Below are 14,225 nucleotides of genomic sequence, written 5' to 3' on the forward strand. Positions count from 1 at the left end.
TATGATATCTCGGCAAAATCTTAATTACAGGTAAAGTTAGATCTAGCTAGTGGAGCGCAAACAAAACATAGACGTCTTCAATTTCCGCCAATGGAGCTATTCTCGATAAGCTTAGCTGGCTGTTAAGGTCAGCTATTTCTATCCAGTCTCCAATATAGCAGTCTGGATGTACCAAACAAATCAATTATTAATCTGTTAGTTACAGCTGATATGCCACTAGTTTAATAAAATAGGTCATTGATTTTGATAAGGATTTACAAAACAATATGTTAACACTAAAACTACTGAAAGTTATTAAGTACAGTATTCATTTGATGCCAAAAATTTGAAGCCACCTTTACAAATAATAGTCTGACTAATGCTGTTGGAGCCCAAAAATTAGGCATAACAAAATCCAACTTAGGTTTTTGAATATAACCATAATACTTAATTCATATTTCCAAATTCTGGTATAAATCAGGGACCCATGAGCCCCTTTCCTCCTAGAATTTATTTTATTACATTTGATTTCAGTTAATAAGTAGATATTTATAAAACAGAATCCACTTGATGGTTAAGTAACTATTAAGAAAACGACATTATCGTAGACCCTGAAGGCAATGTATCTATATTTAGCCTTATATTATATTGCTGACATAATAGTGTTTATAGCTAGGTAGATATTGTTTGCCGTCGATAATACCACGGCCAGAAGGTCATCATTTCTCATACCATTCGCGAAAAACACCAATGCGGAACCGAGAACATCGTTCGCTGGGTGGAGTCAGCACTGTACCTAAAGTTCTATTTTCTTCGACTGCGCTTCCGTATGACGTAGATGAGCTCGTGACACCACTACTAACGTCATAAACTGTCTGCCTGGATTACTTAACTCCTCGTTACGATGTCATTAGCCCTAATACCATGATCTGCATGCGTCAGTAGACATTTGGTAAGTTTTAAGGCAATTTTAGAGTGCATTTTTGAGGCGGTAACCATGGCAACGCGGTATGCGTGGGCGAGGGGGTGGTTTCAGGGTCTAGGTCACGCCCCGGGCAGAGGCGCGCGTGCGCGGGACGCGGAGCTCCGTTCAGGATCAGTCCCGCTAAAAGCCCGTCGGACTTCCTCGTAGAAGGAAGCTGGAATGTTCGCGAATAGTGCTTGCTCAGTGATTAGCATATTTCAGTGTTGTGAAGTGGCTGGTGGCGTCAGTGCAGTGATTCATACGTGATTAGTGAAGTGACCGTCTTGGTAAGTATTGTGAGCTTGTTACGTCTATTTTTAGCCAGATCGTTATAACCAAAATGTTACCGGAACATTAGGTTATGACTAAATAACATTTTATTTTTTCTTTTTATCACCCGGTGAAATTAAGCTACCGGAATAGGGTAAGATGAAAGTAGACTGAGCTCGAATGACGTTTATAGCATACCAGCATTAAAATTTTCCGAATATTTTATTTGTTATGTGCAAAAATGCACTGTTACTACATACCGTAATAATATTACGTTCATGGAATGAACTCTAGATTCCAACTTGGTAAAATCAAATGAAACATGAAAATTATCTGCGCAATCAAAACACTGTTGGATAAGAGACAGCTGATTTAGTCTATCCACGCACCCGTGATAGTTTGTATTTATCCGTGTAGTTTATTATTAAAAACAAGCATTTTATATGTTAACGAATTGCAATAATGATAGAAAAATAGAGGAATACCCAGTATCAATAACATTTATCAAAGTAACTTGCATTCAGTGTTTTTATACAAACAGATTGTTTATTTAAAATGGATCTGAACGCGTCTGTTCCGTTGGCTTTAATCCATAGAATACAATATTTCCACACGGTGACGTTAGACGTCTGTATGTAGTCTAGACGTGCAGACACGGCCGCGCCAGTTAGACGTTTCCCTATTGTCGTATCCTGAATAGTCAGTCTTAGACGTTAGTGCAGTAGAATTTTTTGGATACGTGCTAAATGTAGTTCATTCATGCGAATGAGGCGGTGGCGAGAGCGGAAAATGTTTCGGAGGCGTGAGCGGACACTTGCGCGGGCGCGGGCCGCGTGGTTCGAAACAGTCGGTGGCCGACGGTCGCGCGCACGCCGCGCAGCGCAGCGCCCGGCGCATAGCGCACCGCGAGTGTCCGCACTCCGCACGCTCTACACTCGACACTGTAAAACACTGTGCTAAACATCACCAGCACACACCGGATCTTCTCTCGGTGCGTCATCTATTTATAATCATTTAAAAAAAACACGACCGCACGCCGACCTTGAACGAAATGTACTGCGGTTTCATTCATTAAAATTATAACTTTCAAACGCATCTTTGAATGACGGTCTTCGTTTTTAACATACGATGACGGACGATTCGCTAATTGAAGATAATTTATTAGACCTATAACTGTTGCTAAGATGCTATTAATTGGATGACTAGCACCCAATTCGCTCATTTAACTCGTGTGCTCATTGTGGCATATGTAATTTCGTTGTTACGTACCAGTTTTGAAACGCACAAAGTTCCTAGTTCTTCAATGTAATAATTTTTAATAACACGTGTTACAAATATTATGTATTCAATTCAATGTAGAGTATGATACATACAACAAACCTATATAATGGAGAGCCTGCCAGAGGTTTTATTACATAATAATTAAGCTCGTGGGTAAGTGCCACAGCACGGTGTCCCGTTGCACGCGGCTAGGCGCAGACAGCTAGACACCGCTGACGGCGCGCCACAGCGCCACCCTACACCCGCTTCTGCGAACACAATGCAGGAAGTTCTCTCATTTCACTACGTTTCAATATCAGAGAAAAAGGGTATATCCTCCTCAAATAAAAATAAAATAACTAATCCTAGAGTTACAGTAATATAATAATTATTTTATTTCTCTAGAGATTCAACTGCTATAACTTCTTATAACGATAGAAAAAATGCATAATAAACGCCTTTGCCTATGCTACCCCAGTGAGTCGGCGCTGCACACATTTTTTACGAATTTTGCAGAGTACATGCTTATTTTATGCGTCTGCTTCTCAACGACCTGGCTTGAGAGGTTCAGTCCCGAGCTATTTGCGTCAGAAAACCTACTAAAGTATCAGTAGTGAAGGGTGCAATTTCCCGAAAGGGAACCCAATACAACATATACGTACTAATATGCATAAATGCAGTCTGCAAATCGCTCTAATGATAATTCTACTTTACATAAATTACGAAACGAAGCCGCAACAATTGAATTCTATGGACCCTTCGCCATTGCATAATATTGCCCGACATGAATATCAAATGCGGTATCCCCCATACACCAGCTCATATACGCAGCAACTAGATCAAATAGATGATAGCATGAGCAATACCTCAGCAGATATAATTTAGTTATTTATTAATACCGTCGATTCTCGGCAACTTGATGCTAATCTACACCATCTCATGATTTTAAAACGCTTTTGTATGCGTTTGATTTTAATCGCTTTTTTAGGAACGCGTGCCAAATGGCAGCAGCAAAAACGCCTCCGGATATTGCGTTGATAATGATCATTTAAAGTGGTCCCAATGGCCTTTTTAAAGGAACCATGTCGGTTGTCTGTGGTGGCAATGTGCCGTACGTTATCAACGTGGCGCCAGCTATGTTTTTTGATAGTTTTGTTACAACGATTTAAGAATAAGAATACATCCATGTTTTCGAGTCTTTATTGGGAACCTGAAATGATCATAAGGTTTTCAAATTTCATTTCACACGGTAGGTATCGATTAAATGTAAGCAATCCTCGTAGAGTTATAATTCACAGACACATTGTAATTACAAATATTTAGATTTTAATAATGTATGCAACATACTAGCTTTAAATCAGACTCGGCTGCTCATTTATAAAGAAATAAAAAAAATTTTAAGTTCTTATAGTAAAACAGCAATATATTTATTAAAAAGCAATGACGTTTTACAAAAAGAGCTTTGTTTGACATATAATAATTATATATTGCATTTCGTTTCCTCTTTAAACACACAAATAAATTAAAATACAACTAAAATATATTATTAGTATGTATACTGTATACCTACATAACTACAATTATGCGGTCAATTTTAATTGGAAACAGATAAGTACTCAAATTATCTATATGTATTACATAAGATGTTTGTGAGCAGAAATAATTATTTTTTCGCAGAAATTGACGCATATTTTATATTCTGTAAGTATCGGATTCATCGCACAAGAAAACTATAATATTTCTAAAAGCTTTGAACTGTAACCCTTTTTAACATTAATTAAGTGACTATTTCGGTTTCATTTAATTAAAATGTTTTGAGTAGTTTGAAATTAAGTGAATTATATTAAAATGGTTGCGTCGGCCACCAGTAAGCTGAGCAGATGTTGGCTTATCTTTATTTCTCTTTTAAGACATCACTGGAATAAGAAAGGGCAGTTAGTATTCTCTGCCCGTCGCCTCGTGGATATTCTTACAATGAGTTCTTGGGTATTGTGTATTAAAAACAAATACAACAAAATCAAAAATAAATTTAATTTCAAATTAAAGAAAAGCTTATTAGTCTATATTCAATATAAGTTTGTTAATTCTTTTTCTTTTATTACTATCATATCATTTTTTTCATTATTAAGTATATGTTTTATTTTTATAGAAAGACGATCAACCTCCTAGAATAACAAGGATAATATTGCAATACTTAGCGTCACCATAAGCATGCCAATATTTTACGAATACATTGTGACATAATAAATCGTTAAACCTTTTATTGCATACACACTGTAAATCTACAATCGATATAATTATATAAAAAAGTATATTTTCAAATGGTTACGTTGTATTTTGTAATGATAATAATTATTATCATATTTTAGACAATCCCAAGACCCAACACCATCAGTTTAACTATCTTAGAAACTCTACGGTAAACTCAAAACTATATACGGCACTAGGCTAATTAAATAAAAGAAAAAGCAATCATACCATTTGATTGCCGTGATGAATAATACCTAAACCTCTTGGGTAGATAGAGGAGATTTAAAACTTAAACTTAGTTTAACTATTTGCCTAAATTAAAATGAGGCCTCCTATATGTAGAGTTCATCTGGGCAACCAAATCTCTCTTTTTTATACGGCCACGGCAAAGTGATCCCACAGCAACTGATGGTAAGTAGAATGGGGATCAATAGAATGTCTGACGAGAGATGATTACCCCTCGGCAGTCGATACAATTATGCTGGCCTATTGGAACCGAATATACACAGGCTAATCCCGGATCGCGACAAACTTACGTAGGCCACAGTGGTGGGTTTTAACATCTTGTGTACGGTTGTCGCTATCCGGGCATTTATATCAAAAATATTTCCACCACCAGTAAATCTATCTAGCTATCTTGTTGCAGAAAGCGGGTATTTGCTTTGTTATATTTCTAAGTAGTCTATAATTTACATAGACTATATTTTTTACTTTGTTTACTTTGTAGTCAGTTTTACAGAATCTTTTAAAATATTATTTAAAAAGTATTATTACTACTGTTTATGGCAAAGCATTATAATTAACCCTTATTTTAAGAGGAACCACGACTTAATTATCGTCGCGCGTTGAAAAAAAGATTTTATTAAAAAAGTTTTCACTCAACCCACCCATTTACAAAGTTTCTCAGAAATCATTACAAAATCAATTCCTAAATGATATGTGAATAATTTTTGAAGTCGCGAGACAGTGCAGGCTTGTCACGAATCACGACGTCGACGCCGGCCAAATGCGGTCTTCGTGTTCGCGGAAACGGACTTCTTCGAACGACGACAACGCGCGACTTGTGCCACCGTCTTGTTTATAAATATTACCACTGAGAATTAGGAATTGATTTGGAAGGTTAATTAGGGTTTTTATATGAGAAACGAGTGATTTTGATATTTTTTTCCGAATGCATGATTTGATCTGAAGGATAGTATATCTAATTTGTAATGAGGCGGCACACTCACTCGTTAATACTCTTTCTATAAACTTGAAACTTTTATATTCTCCTGAAAAAATTAAATATCGTGGTTTATGTGAAAACTTTTACACAGATTTTACATGAGTACTAAAAACATAAATTCTACTAATGTTAAAACTACTTATATAGGACTTTCCAATCCACATCTCATAGACTGCGGCTTCCGTAAGTATGTGACAAAACTTGCTATTGATTCATTATAATTGCTCCCTACCGTGAGCCCTTGAGATTTAAATTTTTATGTCAAACAGATTATTTTTCCTGCGTTAGATATCATCTGTCAACCATTGCAGCGCATATCGCATTGTGTGGTTGCTAACACAGCCAGACATCGAACGCACAGTTTTAAATAATATGTGCAAAAGTATCAATAACATACAGCCATTGCGGTACGTGACAGTAGGCGCGAGTGCGCGCGCGTGACCATTGCAAACAGGCGCACTATTGCGGACAGTCGAGCGCGACCTCGTCCAGATAAATCTATCAATGAACGAGATAAGGGGAGCGCGTGTCACGCAAGCGCAGGAAGTGCCCCGACTCGTGCACTCTGAACCGACGCGACCGCGCTACGACGCCGCGACGGCAACGAAACGCGGTGCCGCGCCGCTCGCCCGCTTTGTGTCATTGGATTGTGCAGAGGAATGTGGGACATGTATTGCGAATTGCATCTCTATTGTATAAGCGAAATCGATAGCCACGTAACCAAGGTTTAAAAGTTTTGTACTCTAGTTAAAGGTCATTGTTTCTTTAAAAGACCTATAAATAACTTTTTTATATATATTTTTTTATGTTATTTTACAACGATGCTGGTTGATTTATAAGAATGGTATATTCTAACATATTATCAGTTGTATACCGTTTAATTCCGTAACTATGGAACTATTTTCTAGAGATTGCGATATAATTATCTATTTTAGAGGTATACCGTTAATAGCAGTTTTGAGAATTTCTGCATGATTCATTCATTTCGCATAAACAACTAGAAGGTATTCCAGAAATGATCGCTCCCCTTTGTAGTGGTTAATATTTATGGTTTTATACTAATTGTTGCTCGCGGTTTCGCCCGTATGAAAACCCTTTCCCGCTAAAAAGAGTCTAAAACACTGTACGATACCAACGCCATCTGTTTAAATCAGATTTTAAAAAATATTATGGGAGCAAATTACCGGAATAAAAAATATCCTATATGTAAATCCAGGTTTTCGTGTGTTTACTCCAAACAAACATACGCATTTTCACAAACTTTCTCAATAGAAATATTAGTAAGAAATGCTCTTAGATATACCGATAAAATGATAATAATCTGATTATTAGTTGAACCTTATTTAACATATGACCTTAGTTTTAACATTGATTTTCCTTTTGCGAAATAGTGTAGGTTGTTGTTAAGAATAATATGACCATAAGGCCTCTTTAACCATTCGTAAAAAGCGATTTTGTAGACCACTAACATGATGGTCACGTAAGTAATCGAAAACAATTATTTATTTTATTCAATGTTGTTTATAATGTATCAATAAAGTTATATTTGTCTCTAATAAATGCTGCCTTTCGGTAGTAGGGAATAGATGGCTAAAAAATAATAATAGGGAACCGGCCTATGTTTGATTTTGTTCATTATTCTATATGTAAAGGTTAATAATACGAAAAAGAAGCACTCCTGCGAAAACTGCACAAAAATTGGTTATAAAATGGGCTAGTAATTCATATTTCAAATATTGTAACGTGCAGAAGTGGGTGCGTTGTGGGGATATCCTTCATCTCTTTCTTTCGCACGCGTCGTAATTCCCGATGACGTCACACGTGGGTATTTCGTCTCTTTTCTGTTTCTCGTTAATTACCCCTTCCGCCAACATTGAAAGACTTATAACTTGTTGATCTTTTACCGGATTTTAAAAATTCCTTTTGTGTTATAATTTATATAACGTAAATATTTGATAATAGTAAAGATCAAAAATGAGTCCGGTACCCTATTGGAAAACTAACGTACATTGTGGTTAACCCGACCTAATATTATAAATACAAAAATGTTTAGCCATGAAAATATTTGTTACTTTCACAGCTATACCTCCGAACGGATTTTGATGAAATTTAGTATAATTTTACCTTATACTAAGCAATGAATTAATGTGTTTTTAAGCTATATGTTCAAAAGTCTATTTAATTTATAAACTTAGACGCTTTTAATCTACAATTAGCCAACCTTATAGTATCGCTATAACTATTTTAACAGAAAGAAAAGCTTATTATAATATGTTAAAACGTCATTTCATATTTCTAGAGCTTGATATAGTGCAATGCGATAGAGACGCAGTAGGCGTCGTGCCTTTTGTGAACGGATGCGAAGGACATCACTCCTTTAAACGACTATAGAACTCATTAGAATTAAGTTATAACTAATAATTCAATGTTCTCTGATGGTTATTATTATATTATTCGTGTGGATTTACCTATTTCATTGAATATGGAATGTAAACTTCTATAATTATGTAAAGAACGTAAATCGACTTAATGTGCGATTACTGTCCAGTGGATCGAAAATATTCACTTTCTTGTACACTTGTACGGAGTGTTGATAGCAATACTCCATCCTCACCTAATACTCCGCGATATCTGAACTAAGATGTGATACGGAGTAAGCCTATCTCCGTATTAGCTACAAATTCTATTTATGAACGATACAAACGTATGTAATTTATTGCATAGATTAATTCACACAAATTTTATTTTGTTCTACATCGGAATTCAACTTAAACTATCGATACATAATGTAAATACATCGAAAACCTGGCAATAGTACGTTTAGGGCCATAAAGTAAAACTACAAACATTACGAAGTTCATAATACATCATCCATATGGAACGCATTCTCTTATAGATACCGCTTTTATTTATCGATTACTAAACAGTCACAAAAGGATGCATTCGATTGATTATCAACTCGGATCATATTAATGTTACATGAGTTAATTGTAACGCGATTAATTCTACTTACTATGCGCCGAGTTCAGTGGGCGCGACTGCGGAAGGACGCTGCCTCAACTTTCGCAACAAATAAGGTTCACGCCTTATTGATATGTTGCATAATGACCAGGTATTGGCTCGCTCCACTTTCCACCTGCCCACGAAAGGCTGTGGGTTAAGAATTTGGTACTGAGTGCCAGCCAACTGGCCATTGCGAAACGCTGACGTTAGGGTTACCAAATGTATAGGGCTAGGTTACAACACTGAACCTTTGTACGGGTTATGGAGTCCTTAATACGGACTTGTACATATTACGTAGTAAATACGTACGCCCTGCTTTATACTTGTGAAACTAGTGGTGTCCTTTCTTCCATGACTGGGTCAGGCCATTGGAATTTTATATAAAAATAACAGGTGAGTAAAATTTTTATTCATGAGACTTCAGTTCGTGGACACTGGTTTTAGGTACAAGTTGAACTTTTCCTGACAGCCTCAATGGCTTAGTTGTAATACGGTACGAGTGTAGTGCTGAGGTTTCATTCCCGGATCGGGAAAAGTGGTATTGGATTTTCTATTTAGTATCAGCCCAGCGTGAGTGCGCGTGTTTCACTTTTCGTACTGACTGTACACTGTGTTACAAAATGAAAAACTAACTATTATCGAAGCATCAAGAAAATATCTTGAAAAGCAGAGTAATAAACTTTAGAACTATGACTTTAAGAAGTATGTAATTGGTAATTAAAATCATGGTGTACCGATTTACCATTTTAATTATAGTATCTAACACACGTGTATACAATGGGTATAGTTTATAAAAAAATTGACAACCCTAGAAACGAAATAGGCAGAGGTCTGAACGTAGGCGCGAATGTCGGCCCACACCCGCTTATTAAAGCCTCCATATTGTCGAGTTTTGTTTAGTATATTAACAAATAAATAGAATATACAAATAATACGCACTTCACTTGCATACTTGAAATTTCACGGTTCCAAATGTAGGTGGTATAGCATGAATAAGTTTAAACTGAATTATATTTGTATAATTGGAATTAACATAAAACGGAATGGCAAGCCTATATTAAAATGTAAGCTATTAAAGTCAATTAATTATCGATTTGTGAATGCAATTGTATTAAACAATCGAATAGGTTACACGTAATGGAGTATAATAAACATCAAATTAAACCAGCTACGTCGTAGAATTCTAAACCCTTGAAGTACATTATTTTAACTAATTTATTTATGCTAATACAAACAATTGCAAAGTTGTTATCATTAAAATGTCATCTTTAATCAAGTATAACATAAGTCCCGTTCTTTTCTATCACAGAATTCTAAGCCGTTATATATTCTATATTATTATGTGTAACTAAATTATTTGTGCTAATACAAGCAATTGCAGAGTTGTTATCATTAAATTTCTTTCTTTAGGTATAAAATACGTCCCGTTCCTTTCTAGTGATCTGTCTGTTATATCACTGGGTTCTGTTATTATTTAATTATAAACCTCCTAGTAAATAAATTATTCTTTAGTTTTTCCGTATTTCATCCGAACTATTGGTAAACCTACAGAACCTACGTAAAACAAGTGCTTGGAGATCGTAGGATGTTTATCTGTTAGATGTCCCGTACACCCTCTTTATATTCTAAGGTGGGCGAGGATCCAAGACTTAGCATCCCGGTTTAACGGGTTCCTATGCCATATGCAAAACTCTATGCGGCTCTACCATAGATAAACTTAGAGGATAGTTCTTATCGATGGTTAAACACGAAATTGACATTTCACATCATCAAAAAAATTATAATGCCATGGTTAAAGCTATTTTCCTGTACTGAAATATTTTATGCACACTGAGGCATTTCATCCCCAAATGTAGAGGGGCAATACGCACACTTATTATTATCCCCAAAGGGTTAGGCAGAGAGGCAACTTTTTGCACCTAATTTTCGCCTCATATTATCCGCGTGATAGGATAGGTAGCGACTCTATCGCTATTGGGCATAAATTCTAGACTCTGGGCTGATACTGAAAAGAAAACTCAAAATCACTTTGTCCGACCCGAGATTCGAACTCGAGACCTCAGCGCGGTAGTCGTACCTCAATACGACTCCGAGGCAGACTGAAACATTTTAGATAATATATTTTTAAAAAGTATTACAAAATAAATATCATTGATCTAATATTTACCATACGAAATTGTATTCACAGAGTGCTAAGAAATCTTATATCGTAATCGAAAATAACATCATATCGAATTGACTATCACATAACCGAATTCAGTTACTTCCGGCTTCGATAGCGTATAAAAAGCATTTTTAACTTATTGTTATGATAATACTTACCTGTGAATTGAATATTAATTGTGCAACCGGGCCGTAGGTGGGGCCACATTCTCTAAATAGGGATACAAGTTAACAGCAAACGGAGTGGGACCATCATGTGGGTGCGCCCCCGCGCGTGCGCAGGTGTGGACTCAGAAATGCGATACGGGGCCCTGACCCACCTTGTGTTTATGGATTTGTAAATCGAAGATTCAAATTTGCTTTTGGTTAAAATATGTCGTTATTGGAAATTATTATATTGTAATAACTCTAAAGTATCTTTTTAGGTGAAGGTGTTAGGATCTATGATGTGCGGTTTTTTTTTCTAGAATATTATCAACTCATCTAGGCATTGCTAGGAATAAAACTTAACGTACTCTGAATGAGTTTAAGGTACTAAATATTAACTTATCCCATCTGCGAATTCAAGTCTACATAATTGCTGATTCTAAGTAGTAAACCAATTGCATGTTACTTTTCATTAGAAATCTTTGTGTGTTTTAAAAAAGGGAGTGACATTAAAACACTACCTTTACTATTCTACACTATCCTATTACCGTAGTATTACCACAATTATTCTTGAGAAATTAAAAGGTGCATTTACGTCCAGAAACACAAATGCCTTTTCGACTTAAATAAAATAGAGCGATAGTTTTAGTGACTATAATTTATTTTTACACAAGCATAAATAACGTCTCGATGTAACCTTGAATGACCCGTGTACGAGTGTTGCACGATTACGTACAGAATGGTACATTGATAAAACATGCGTGTATCTTTCTCCTTACAAATAAATAGTTCAGTGGACAGACGGACGCGAGACGGCCGAAACTGTGTCGACGCGGAAATCTGCATGGATGTAATCCGCACGGTTTATGTGTATTGCTGACCGATTTTCGACGTTATGTTTAGTAACTTTTTAGGTAAAAATTAGTATAGATTATTACGTGGTTATACCAAGAGCTAGAGTTCTCCAGTCTGGTTTTGGGACGTTCTGGTTTCTGTAGTTATTGATACCTCCAATAAAAGTGATAATCAAATTTTATTTCTGCTCGATAGTGTTGTTATTTGGTATAGGTAACGAATTAATTGAAATGTTTTATGATATGAGCCAAAGTAAAAAACCACATTTGAAATGTATTTCCTGCCTTGATTTCGAATCCGAAACCTTAGGACTTACGATAAATACTATCATGTTCATACTATATAGAAGGCATGGGATGCATAATTATAAATATAATTATTCATAGATAGCCAGTAAATACTTGTAAATATAATTTATATACATTTTAATATTACAATTAAAACTTTTAATTAAACCACCGGACACAATGATGATCACTTCCACTATCATTTCACAGTTCATCATAATTTCTTTGGTTCGTGATCACAACAGTATGCGAAAGATTTCGCTAGATGGCGCTGATACCAAGAAAATTAAAGTTCACGGCGACTCTCATTAACGATTTTCAAATATGCTAAGAAACAAAAACGGATTATGAATAGTTAAGTAAAGAAAATTGATTTGTCTTTAGACTAATTTATGGAAAATATATTTCGTATGGTTTTTAATTTAATTGACAAATAATAAAAAATAAACCCAGTTCATAATGTGCACTGTAATATTTAATCAAATTAAGATATTTTTTATACTTAAATAGGATATTAGAGCTCCGTCTCCTACTCAACGATATACACAAAGCAAATGCATGAAAGATTAATTTGAGTCGTAGCTGTATAATTTGCGTATAATCCTGTAATAAGTAATAATCATTATAATTAATACAATTAAAAAGCGTAAAGTAAATATGAAACCGAATACATTTAGCCTCATCTCATATCAAGATTAGTGCAAAATAAACTTTTTAAGGCATGGTATTTATGCCACAGTCATTCTACTTGGTTGTTATCTATAATTGTCTATTGTACTTGACTACACTTCGCGCCCAATGCACCAAACCCGCAGCCCTCGTTTCTTAGTCTAAACCCATGCACCATGCCTCTAAGCCTTATTACATTAACCATTTATCAGTATTCGGAAACAACGCCAAGTTACTAAGTTTAACAGTTCGTTTTGGGAGTTATGTAGTAAACACGTAGGCACAGAAGGCTGTTTAGCGATAAATAAGCGAACTGCTTCGCTGATGATACTTGATGGGTGACAACTGTTACATAAAACCACTCAAAATACCACAGTAATCGTGACTGCGATGCTTCTGAGAAAAGTAAGAGAATGTCAGGGAATAACTAGGTTTTTTGGACCGCTGGTAGACTGGTCGAAGGAAATTTAATAACAAAGCTGTTTTATGTTGAGTTTCCAAGAACAGGGCACCGAATAGAACAGGGGTCTTCACCTGTTAAAAAACAGTCGTTGCAGTACAAAATAATGATACATCGTTAGAACTACAAGACTCTATCTACTAGTCCAGGTAGCTTTTTCATCAAACATAAAAAACGGGAGATATATAAAAAAAAATACTTATTCAAATTATTGTACACAGATAAAGAATTAGAATTAAAATTAAATGATTATAAAAACTACTCATAGAGCTATAAAGTTGTCAACGTAATCGTTCTTGATTAGCGATTACGCCCCTATTAATAATTTGTTATGACTACGGTTTTATATCAAAAAGGAAGCTAGTACGAAAGCAATAGTGACCTATATCATAATCAGAGAAAGGATTGAATCAGAGTAGAGTTCCAATATTTCGGTGTGGCAGGGCGCAGGGTCGTCGACCGCACTCTTCGGCGTTGATGCAGTGCTATTTCGAGGCGGCGAGCGCTGGCGAGCGCGCCCGACTCGGGCCGATCGCGCGATGTGTTGCTCGGAGCCGCGCGCACCCGCCGCCGCCGCCCGCGCCCGCTGCCGCCCGCCGCGCACGCGTAAACAAACAACATGGCCGAACTGTCATTCACTAATTCATTCATAAACGATTATTGTATTTGACAAACTGACTCAAACTCATTATC

General features: G+C 36.0%; 1 protein-coding gene across 1 annotated transcript in view; it reads left to right on the top strand.

The window, feature by feature from the left end:
• Nucleotides 1-2,055: 2,055 nt before the first annotated feature.
• The window catches only part of LOC115442151 (protein sprouty), a 44,933-nt gene continuing 32,763 nt past the window's right edge, over nt 2,056-14,225 (top strand). Inside the window, exon 1 of the mRNA XM_030167137.2 lies at nt 2,056-2,204. The gene's annotated coding sequence lies outside the window, so the exon portion shown is untranslated. The remainder of the gene's footprint in view (nt 2,205-14,225) is intronic.

This window comes from Manduca sexta, chromosome 22 (genome assembly GCF_014839805.1).
Source record: "Manduca sexta isolate Smith_Timp_Sample1 chromosome 22, JHU_Msex_v1.0, whole genome shotgun sequence".
In the NCBI taxonomy this organism is placed as follows: domain Eukaryota; kingdom Metazoa; phylum Arthropoda; class Insecta; order Lepidoptera; family Sphingidae; genus Manduca; species Manduca sexta.